The 12142-nt window shown below is 34.1% G+C and overlaps 1 protein-coding gene across 2 annotated transcripts in view; it reads right to left on the minus strand.

Annotated features, from left to right (window-relative positions):
* Positions 1-12142, minus strand: part of PKHD1 (PKHD1 ciliary IPT domain containing fibrocystin/polyductin) — a 770507-nt gene that overhangs the window by 291300 nt on the left and 467065 nt on the right. The window lies entirely within an intron of this gene.

The following is a 12142-nucleotide window of genomic DNA, read 5'->3' on the forward strand; positions in this document are numbered from 1 at the left end:
TTTTTACTGAATTAGAAAAAAACATAACAAAGTTCATTTGGAACAACAAAAGAACAAGGATATCCAGGGAAATAATGAAAAAAATGTGAAAGAAGGTGGCCTTGCAGTCCCATCTCTCAAACTATACTATAAAGCAGTTGTCATCAAAACAGTGTGGTACTGGCTAAGAGACAGAAAGGAGGATCAGTGGAATAGACTTCGGGTAAGTGACCTCAGCAAGACAATCTATGATAAGCCCAAAGATCCCAGCTTTGGGGGGCCAAACCCCAGTATTTGATAAAAACTGCTGGGAAAATTGGAAGACAGTATGGGAGAGATTAGGTTTGGATACACATCTCATACCCTACATGAAGATAAACTCAGAATGGGTGAATGACTTGAACATAAAGATGGAAACTATAAGCAAATTAGGTAAACATAGAATAGTATACATGTCAGATCTTTGGGAATGGAAAGATTTTAAAACCAAGTAAGAGCTAGAAAAAAATCACAAAATGTGAAATATATAATTTTGATTACATTAAATTAAAAAAATTGGTATAAACAAAACCAATGAAACCAAAATTAAAAGGGAAGTAACAAATTGGGAAACAATCCTCATTAAAAAGAAAACCTCTGACAAAGGTCTAATTACTCAAGTTTATAAAGAGCTAAATCAATTGTACAAAAAAATCAAGCCATTCTCCAATTGATAAATAGGAAAGGGACATGAATAGGCAATTTTCAGTTAAAGAAATCAAAACTATTAATAAGCACATGAAAAAGTGTTCTAAATCTCTTATAATCAGAGAGATGCAAATCAAAACAACTCTGAGATATCACCTCATACCTAGCAGATTGGCTAACATGACAGCAACAGAAAGTAATGAATGCTGGAGGAAATGTGGCAAAGTTTGGACATTGATGCACTGCTGGTTTAGTTGTGAATTGATCCAACCATTCTGGAAGGCAATTTGGAACTAAGCCCAAAGTGCACTAAAAGACTGTCTGCCCTTTGACCCAGCCATAGCACTCCTGGGTTTGTACCCCAATGAGATAATAAGGAAAAAGACATGTACAAGAATATTCATAACTGCACTCTTTGTGGTGGCAAAAAAATTGGAAAATGAGGGGATGCCCTTCAATTGGGGAATAGCTGAACAAATTGTGGTATATGTTGGTGATGGAATACTATTGTGCTGAAAGAAATAATAAACTGGAGGAATTCCATGTAAACTGGAACGAACTCTAGGAATTGATGCAGAGTGAAAGGAGCAGAACCAGGAGAACATTGTATACAGAGACTGATACACTGTGGTATAATCGAATGTAATGCACTTCTCCATTAGTTGCAATGCAGTGATCCTGAATAACCCGGAGGGATCTGTGAGAAAGGACACTATCCACATTCAGAGGTAAAACTGTGGGAGTACAAACACTGAAGAAAAACAACTTCTTGACTACATGTGTGGAGGGGGATATGATTGGGGATATAGACTCTAAATGAACATCCTAATGTAAACACCAACAACATGGAAATAGGTTCTGATCAAGGACACATGTAATACCCAATGAAATTGTGCGTGGGCTATGGGAAGTGTGGGGGTAGGGGAGGGATACAATATGATTCTTGTAACCAAGAATAATGTTCTAAATTGACTAAATACAAATTTTTTAAAAAAGACTAAGATACAATACTTAGCTGTATACCTTAGGAAATTAACTTAATTTCTCCTAACCATAGTTCCTTCATCTTTAAAATGGGGATAAGAATAATTGTTTTATACACAAGGTCTCTTGTAAAGAAAATGATTTGTTAACCTTAAAGTGCTTATATAAATGGGAGTTGTTATTGTTATTTCCCTTGAATAGCAATGGTCTAGAGAGACTGACATTTGACTGGCATCCTATTCCTCACTGGTAATTTGCCAAGTCTATCCTCTGGAAAGCAGTAGCAGTGATGGCCTGTAATTCCCATTCTATTCACAGATCATTGATCTATAGTCAATGCAGTATGTCCAAGTGTTCCTATCCTCAACAGGCTTTATGGCAGCCCAGTGTCTCTGAAACCATTCATTCTTCCTGAGAAATACATACATGGGTATATGCACTGCCATCAGGCTGAGGAAAAGAAAATATAACTCAATCTAGGTAAGATCAGTGCTGGTTGTTATTGTTGCTGTTGCTGTTGCTGTTGCTGTTTTAATTCAGAAATCAAATTGCTATCAGGTGAAGTTATCATGTAAATAACAAGAGAGAAACAGATGGCTCCAGAGTGAATTCCAGGATTCAAGGGCACTGCTGATGTTATAAATGAAGAAAACATAGGTCAAGTCATTACCCCCTCAAAAAAAATAAAGAAAAGAAAAGAAAAACAGGGCCCTGGAGTGAAGATCAGCTTGACAAATAGGGCTCATGTTTTTTAACAGTGCATCAAAAAAAGAGGCAAAAAGGCAATATTACCTCCACTGTTAGTTTTTGCTTAATGGAATGTCATCAATTCCAGTTTTCTAAATATACTCCTATGAAATATGTACTTCCAAAATGTTCAAAGAAGGCATTTTCCAGTAGCATTAAAAGCAAGATATCTCTTTTTACTTTTGGCGAGCCTGCCCTTAAGAAGCAATAGATATATACTTAGTGTTTGTTTGTTTTTTCTTTCAGGTTCAATAATACCTTTATAGATGTCTATCTTTCTTAACATATCTAAACATTTAAAAAAACTATTTGGTCCTATTTCTAACTGCTGGAAGAAGGATCCTAATGGAATCAGTATGTTATCTAACTTTTAGTTATAGTGTCTGTACAAGCCCACACAATAACAGTAGAGAAACAATTCACAATCACATATCCTCTCCTGACCCTAGCCTATATATATACATATATATATATATATGTATATATATATATTGCAAGGAGTATTATATTTTTTAGAGGTTTATTGAAGATTAAGGATTAAAGAAAATACAGGATAAGAAACACGTGTCCAGGCCATAGAGTGGCCTAGACACAACCTCACCTACATTATGAAAAAAAGCCATGCCTGCCCCAAAATGGAAGTCCAAGAGCCAAGAGCCTCAAAAGCCTTTGAATCAGCTTAAATACCTTCTCGATCTTGGCCCAGGTGAGATTACAAGGCATTTTGGGGAAGTGGAGCAAAGGCTTATGGGGATTGTAATCCTGTATTCGAGTCTATTTTTTACATTTCCCCGTGTGATCAGTTTTGGAAAAATTAATTTTTCCCCAAAAGGATCATAAAAACATAATCAACTTAAAAGATTATAATAATGTGAGGATAAGAGAGGAAAAAAAAAGAATAAAACCAATAATTGCTGAACGCATTGACAAAAAGCCCATTAGGGGGCAGTCCCCTTTGGCATGAAAGTATACATACAAATAAATATTCAATCAACCACACCCAAAGTTCAATTTTGTGCAACTTGTGGTCTGGAGGCTTCTTCATGGTGGCTTCTCCAACAGTTCGGTTTCTGGATTCAGAGACATAGCATCTTCTTTACCTAAAATTCTTCTCAAAAGGAATTTAAACTTTGCAATTTACAATAATATCTTTTTTACTATACATATATATATATATATATATATGTACACACACACACACATATATATATTCTTATATAACACTGTTATCAATGAATAAAACTTTGCTAGGTATTTCCTATTCTCCACAAGAAGAAGAGGGGAGGAAAGAAGAGTTTACTTCTATAGGTTTTTGTGGATCAAGGTACATAGAGAATCATAAATAAATAATATTTATTAAGTACTAGCACACTTAAGGTAAGATGTTTTAAAGCATGACTATTATATCACTCAAGTTAATCATAACCCCTACTCTTTAATATTTTATTATTGTTGTTGATATATATTGTATATTTTATATTACATTATATTATGTTACATATAATATGTATATGGGTATATATGGATATATATGGATATATACATAAATATTTGAGCCTGGGTCTTTCCAAATGGAAATTGTATCCCCTCACATATCCAAATACTTCACAGCTAGATAAAATAATGGCTTTTCATAGCTGAATAACAATATCCTGATGGAAGTTCATCTTCCATAAGTTCACTGAGAGTATCTTCAGAAAAAAATTTTGTAGCAGACAGGATAAAGGATTGACAGGAACCTTATCCTGTTCCAATGAGATTTTTAAAAATTTATTCTAAAAGGTCTCCTTATTTTGAAAGCTTATCATTACACAAAGCTTGGGAATTATAATTATTAAGTATGGAAAATCTATTAAATTTTATTTTAAAATTTTTATGGATCAAAGATACATCTGGAAAATTAGAAGCAGTATTTGTTTCTCAGTTTCTTCTTTAGTATCACCATCAAATATGCTTTGCATAATTAGTAGCTAAGCATATTATCAGTATTTGACCCTATTGCTGATAAGCAACCAAGCAACCACTTTCCAGTGGAGTGCAAATTCCTTAGGGTATCATATGAAAAATTCAATCTTTTAGTGTAACATATAAAAATAAATCACACAGTTATATAATATTTTAGAAAGCACTTTCTTCACAACAATTCTTTGCATTTGGGAGTATATTTTATAGATGAGAAATTTAAGACCCTTAAAGATTAAGTGTCTTTCCAATAGACATAACAAAATAGTGTAATGCACAGGGCACAGGACCTGGAACCAAGAAGACACAAGGGAAAATCCATCCTCAGATACTTTATTCACTCAGTTTTTTTCATCCATAAAATGGAAATAGTAACAGTATTAACCTCCCAGCTTGTTGTGAGGATAAAATGAAATAATTGTGAAGTGTTTTGTAAACCTTAAAGCACTCTATAAATATTAGCTAACTACTAGTAGTAGTAACAGCAGCTGCAAGAATGATAGTAGAAAGCAGAGTCCAAGATTTCTAACTCTTGATTATTCCCTCCACCATGTATATTGAACCTAACATGATTCATCTAGTTTGTTTCACAAGGAGTACTGTGACCTTAACTCTAAACCAGCTTGAGTAAAAGCCTAAATAAATAAGCTAGCTAAGGTTAGAGTGACATTAATAAAATTCTCTATTTGAAGAATTCTCAACTTCATTCAGAGGTTTGGTATTCCAAAGTTAGTTAAACACAAACAAACAAACAAGCAAACAAACAACTTTCTACTGTAACTAAAAAAATATGATTTGATTTGAGAGTGGTAAATCATGAATTATTTAAATCTACATTCCAGAAACACCTGGTATGGAAAGCAGTCAGTAAGGAACAAAAGAAATAATTCAATTAGAACACGTAAGAAAGTCACTGGTCTACATTAAGGGCCTTGACCAGGCAGTTGTTACCAAGTTAGCTATTTCTTCCTGACCAGAAGCACAAGACACATATGCAATCACTCAGATTTCCTTTTCTTTTAAAAATGTCTTTAACTCTTAAAATAATATAAATTCCATAAGGCAAATTCTTTAGGTAAAAATTTCAGTTAGGTAAATATATTAAAGTTGCTATGGTTAAGTCAAAGAATAATTTCAATCTCTAAAAAAATTTTAATTACATGATAAGTTTTAGAAAACTCATTTCTGAACAGTTAAGAAAATAACAACAAGAGGGTAATTGTTTTTAAATCTAAACAGACTAGGAAACTGTTGTTAAAACTTAAAAGTTATAATCAACCAATATGTTTTAGTAATTTCAATCATATTTTGAAAAATAATTTGGTAAGAACCAAAAGAATTACATAAATTCTATGAAAATTATCCACATCCCCCATATTTTAGAACACCTTTTAACGTATTTTCAATGTACTCATGACCATGTAGATAATAGGTATATATTGACAAAAAATCAGTAGGAAATACACTTTTTAAACCTGTCTTCCCAGTAATGTTATAGATTTGTTTTGCTCCATCCATATACTTTCCATCCATTCTTCTTAAAACTAACAACATGTGTATAGATGATAGCTAATTATGGCTAAAAGTATAAATTATGACTAATGAACAGATCTAAGTCAACTGGCCCACAAAGCAACAAAGGCAATAACTTTCTTTCATTAACACATGTTAATCAATTGAACTAACTAATCACAACCTGGTTGCCCAAAAACGGCAGTCTCAAAGAACTGGAAGTAATGCTTCTTCATTGCAATACATTGAAAAATCATATGCAAGAGGAGATTTGGAATAGGGGATGGTGACCTAGGATTCAGTAAGACCTGAATTAAACTCCTAGCTCTGACACATACTAACTATGTGAGCATGGACAAGTCACTTAACCTTTCAAGAACACAGACAATTCTCAAAAACTAAAATTTCCAACATAATTTAAGTTCCTTGATGGTAGGGACTGTTGAATTTTTTTGTCTTTATATCTCCAGAGCTAAGAATAGCATCTAGTCTACTAGTGTTTAACATATCATTCATTAATTGAATTAAATTAAGTTGTATATAGGTTGCTGATTAGAATCAGTAGGGAAAGCTTCCATGCTTTTAAAGAAAGTGAGGGAGGAAAAAAGGAAGGAGAGGAGGAAAGAAGGAAAGAAAGAGTGAAAGAAAGAAAGAGGAGAAAGAGAGAGGGGGAAGGAAGGAAGGAAAGAAGGAGGGAAGGAAGGAGGGAAAGAAGAAAGGAAGGAGGGAAGGAGGAAAGAAATAGAGAGAAGAGAGGAGGGAAGGAAAGAGGAGGAAAAGAAGGAAGATGGGAGAGAGGGAGAAAGGGAGTAAAGGGAGGGAGAAAGGAAGTAAAGGAGGGAGGAAGTGAAAGAAAGAGGGAAAGAAAGGAGGAACAAAAGAAGGAAGATAATTTAGACCAGGAATTATTAACAAAGGATTCATTAACATCTTTTAAATTTAAAAATTTTTAGAACTCTATTTCAATAAATTGGGAAGAAAAGCTGGAAATCTCAACCACCTCTCTGCCCAGAGAAGAACTCTGGAAGATTGAAGGACTTTGACTTCTCATTAGTATCATGGTGGAATCTTATGTAATAGTTGATGGCAAACAAAATAGACCCATTGAGGAAAGAAAACTTCAGCACATTACAAGAAACCCAGCAGAATGCTAATACCATGTCTAAAAGGAATTTAATAAATAACACACAAAGGGAAGAAAAGGACTTTGAATCAAGGAGCTGAGCTACTACTACTACTACTCCTTTGTTACATGTGATCACTAAGGTTTTTTTTCTTTTATTATATGTATTGGCAAAAGAGTATGATACATTTGTCCTTATTACATATATATTATCTTAGTAAATACTCCTTTCTAAAAGCTAATTAAGCCTAGCTGATTCATTGATATTAACTATTAATCAATGGATGGAACAGTCTAGTGGAATCTCATGGACTATACTATCAATAACTCTCACACATACACACATAGACATACAGATACACACATACTCAGACATACAGACACTCATAAGGGTCCTTTAGAACCCTGCAAACAGAAGTAATAGTTTTGTTCTATGGGCCAAATCTGCCCAATGTGGGTTAAGAGAATGAGCTCAGAATATGCACTATAAATATAAATCTACATGTATGAAAATAGATATTTTCCTCCCTGTAAGGAAAGCAACAGAACATAGACTCATTGCATTTTATGTTTAGATTTTGCCTGTTTATGTTGCTTCTAAAAAATTCAGAAGAGAAAATGGTGGGACCTTTACAAACGTAGTTTTACATAAAGAACTTTTACAAAAGTAGTTTGAAACTGCTCCTGGGACCAAATAAAGGTTATTAAAATGTTGCCCCCATGGGTGGCAAAGGAGATATAAAAGCAAAAGAGAGAAATGACAATGGTAGAGTAGGAAAAATAAAATGTATTTTTGTTTGTGGAAGATGATCGAGAAAGCTTTGTTACATATATGACCATCGCATTTCAGAAGTCATTATCTTCCCATATTTGAGGTCATAGATATAGAGAAATGGATTTACTTTGCCAGTTCTATTAAACAAGAACTTTCAAGCTGTTTTACTAAAGGGGAAGCCCAGGTATATGGGATACTAATGAAAGTGATTAGAGTAAGCATCTAATTAAAGGCTTAGCACTTCCAATAAGCTTGAAAACCATGAACATATGACTTCTAATTTGAAAAGAAGTTTTAGCGTAAGTTCTAATTATCCTCAAGGGAGAAAAGGCTGATAGTAAATTAAATAGGGGCTGATAAATTGAAATTAGTGGGAAGTTAGCAGCCTTTAACTATAGGTGTTTACATTTCTTTTAAATCTTGCTCCTTATCCTAATTCTATCTGGCTATATCTCATAAATACTAGCCAAACTGCTTATTTCATGTAAAATTCAATTTTAAGATAAGGTATATGCAAATGTGGATGTTTATGATGGTCCTTTTTTCCCTCCTCTCTTAGCTTCTGCTAAATGAAATGATTGACTTGGATTTTTATCCCAGACTCCATTATTTTTCTGGTATCAGGTACTTAAATTATAATTTGTGCATAAGTAGCATGTCAAGGGGATATGTCTTGGAAATCTTACTCTATGTCAGCAAATATCACAAGCATGAAACTAATATTATTATGGACCTACATATATAGACATGTATGTTTACATATTGACATATTTGTGGATATATGTATGGAGAGAGAGAGCATCACAAGGCATGGTTCATTCGTCATCCCTTAAAATGGAAATTTCTCTGATAATGATCAGAAAATTGTTATAACTTAATCTTACAGAGTTTCTTGGGGCATTAGAAGATTAAATGAATTGTCCATGGTCAAAGAACTAGTTTGTATCTAAAGAGCAATTCAAACCAGGCCTTCTTGATTCCAAGACTGGCCTTTATCCACTGTGTCATGTTGTCTATTTAAAAAAAAAAACCAGAATATGGAATTATGAGAAAGACAAAATTCATTTCACAAAAGTATTCAACTTAGAATTCCATTTAAACAACAAGCTGACCTACTGCATTCTAAATGGTTTAATTTACAAAAATTAAAATCGCATGCAACTTTAAAAGGAAAACAACATACACCTGTTGCATAAAGGGAAGTCCACTTGCCTTTAATAAAAACCAGCTGTGATGTATTGAAGTTATATTAAAAGCAGTCATTCTTTCCATTAATTTCACTGGAGAGTGAGTCTCCTTCCTTCCCCCACCCCAGCACTACCCCACCACCCTATCACTAGTGATAAGTGGTAGTAGGTGGTCTGCAGGGTCTTCTGCAGAAACCCTGGCTCAGATCAATGTCTAAGGAAACATTTGAGTCCAGATTTCATGCTTTCAGGTGAGGCATTTCCAAGCTTTATATCTGATTGTTAGGTAGCCTCTTAAATTTAAATCTCTAAAGGCTTTAAGAAAAATTTCTTCAGAAGCTAAAAAGGACAGATTTGAGAGAGAATGACCAGCCTAAAATGAGTACATTTGAACAAATGACTTTTCATAAATATGCCCCTTTAATATGTTAAAGTGTGCAAAATAATCAACATCTTCTGGCAGGTAAGAACCTTAATACATTTCTATCTGACACAGAAACCCGTTAATGATGCCAGGACTAACATCAAATGGCTTTGATCAGCTCCACTGTGATGTAAAACATCCTAGCACAGCCATTGAATGGAAATAAGAACAAAACAGAAGAACTATTATGAGAGAAACAGGAAGATGGCATTCATGTCTTCAAATAAGGAAAGTTCAAAGAAATACAGAAAATGAAAAACAGAGTGGATTCCACCACTAAAAAAAGTCTGCCAGAGGCTACATGATATCATATCTATACCCTTCAAAACAGAATCCTATCATCTTGAATTTTAACACACTTTCATTCTTCTCAACCTGCTGCGCTGTGCCAAAAGATCTTCCTGACCGTGCTCCAACACCTCCAGGAGAGACCTGCAGGTAGATTTAGCAACCTCTCATAGGTCAGCTCAGGACAAAGGATTCTGTGGGAGCTTAAGGATTCCCAGGGCCTGGTTATGCTTTATAAAGTCTCTGACGATCTCTCTAGGTAGAGGCAGCTTCAGAAATTTACAAAGCAAGTATAAAAAGGCTGGATTCCTACTCCTTAAGAGATCTCCTAAACAATAAATGGAATTCCTCTATCATTCAGAAGACATATAAGGTCGGATATATAGCTTTCTGTAGTATATTTTTGTCATAAAGGAAAATGTAATAGTGAACTGTTTATGATTGTATCACCTCTGCCCCTATGTGATACTGTAGAACAGAATTTACACATCTTTCAAAATCTGGGAACACTGAGTTCAATGTCTGTAAAACACTCTGAGCTCCTCAAATGAAAAAAGTGTAGTACTTTACATGGTGATATCTTTTATTGGTATAGTAAAATCCCATTTTTATGGAATAGGTTGTGACCAAGGTCATTCTGTAAAAACTGATTTTACAGAAAATGGAAATTGGCCATTTACCTTAATAATTTTATTGCAAAAATATGCCATTCTACTTGACTAATGTTGGGAGAATTCCCTCATTTTCATTTTACTACTTAGAACACACAAAACACAATAAAATGTTATATTAAAGCCTTAGAAAGTGTCACTTAAATCTTTTTTATCAGCCACTTTCATTTAGTAAAATCATCTTTCAGTTGCATTTTTATGTGAAAATGGAATTTTTTTTTGCCATAATAATTATTGCCTATTTGGCTTCACAAGGTTTCTGTGAAAATTAAATAATGAAGAATTCAAAAGCAAATATAAAGTTATATGTTAATTCTAGAGGTCAGAAGGTACATCTAGATAGAAGAATGAGGGGGGAATTATGCTCAGGATATTAAAAATAGCAACCTTCACCTCCAACTAAATATATACATCAACCATCTATATTGTATTTCCGTGTATTAAACCTGACCAGTAGGTTCATGATACCAATACTGTATCATGGTGGTTTTATCTAATTTGTTATTGCTACTTTCTCATCAAAGGATGGAAACTTTATGGATTTAGAATAGGAGAGAATCTCAGAGACTAGCTAGTACAATCCTTTCATTTAATTGTTGAGGAAATGGAGGCCCAGAAAGGTTTAGTGATTTGTCTAAGATCACAGACATAGCATCAGAGACCTAATGTGAATGTTAGTCCTCCATTTCAAGTCATTGCTCTTTTCACTATACTAAACCTCCTCCATTCATTCATTCACTCATCCATTAATTCATTTATCCAACACTTAAGATCCTTCTGTGTAGAAGACATCAATCCTTAATTCATTCATTTATTCATTCATATATTCAATAAACTTAAAAAAGCCTTATCTTTTGTCTTATAGTCAATACTGTGTGTGGATTTCAAGGCAGAAGAGCATGAAGGGATAGGCAATTGGGGTTAAGTGACTTGCTCAGGGTCACACAGCTAGGAAGTCTGAGAGCAGATTTGAACCCAAGATCTCCTGTCTCTGGGCCTGGAACTCAATCTACTGAACCACCTAGAACCCTCAATTAATTTTCAATATGTTTCCTGCCATAGAGAAATATGAAATTTGGATAAGACCTAGATCCTGCCCTTAGATGTAACAATTAGATTCTAAGACAATTTATAGAAGTACATATGTTAAGAATGTCTGGATTAATTGATATTTGCACTGATAAAAGGAGTGGTCATGTAGGTGAGTAAAGGGATGCCTGTTATCAACTTCATTTGAGAAGCATTTTCACACATAAATGTCATTTTGATTTTCTTTTGTTCCACCACCAGGAATATGTAACCATGAAGAACACCAATGTTGTAGAAATGGTGCCATTAGGTCTGTGCTTGGTTATACTCCCTTGGTTCCACTAATCACTCAGCTACTACCTAAATCTGGACACCCCTCCATGAAAACCAAAATACATACCTCCCTACGATTCATTGTTGTTTGTTTATTGCTTCTAAAACTCTGACTTCACTGAAATTATTCAGATGTCTGGTATTTCTCTTGGTTGTTTGTATAGAAAGATTGCCAGGACCACATCATGTAAAGAAAACACCTTCATCTGTCAAAGATTTGCTTTTCTTCTTCCCTCATATTAGGACCAGGGGACATAGCCACTGGACAGTTTTCTCATCATTTTTGTTCTTGAGAGAGCAACATTCTACTATGGTGTTCCACTATTCCAACTTTGCTATTGTTTTAGGAAAACCACAAAAAGGCTAATAGTCTATGATAAACTCTGCTAAAGACTTTTACCTGAAGACCAATGAATATTGGAATCTTAATATTTCACTACT

The sequence above is a fragment of the Monodelphis domestica genome, chromosome 2, assembly GCF_027887165.1.
Source record: "Monodelphis domestica isolate mMonDom1 chromosome 2, mMonDom1.pri, whole genome shotgun sequence".
NCBI classification, from domain to species: Eukaryota; Metazoa; Chordata; class Mammalia; order Didelphimorphia; family Didelphidae; genus Monodelphis; species Monodelphis domestica.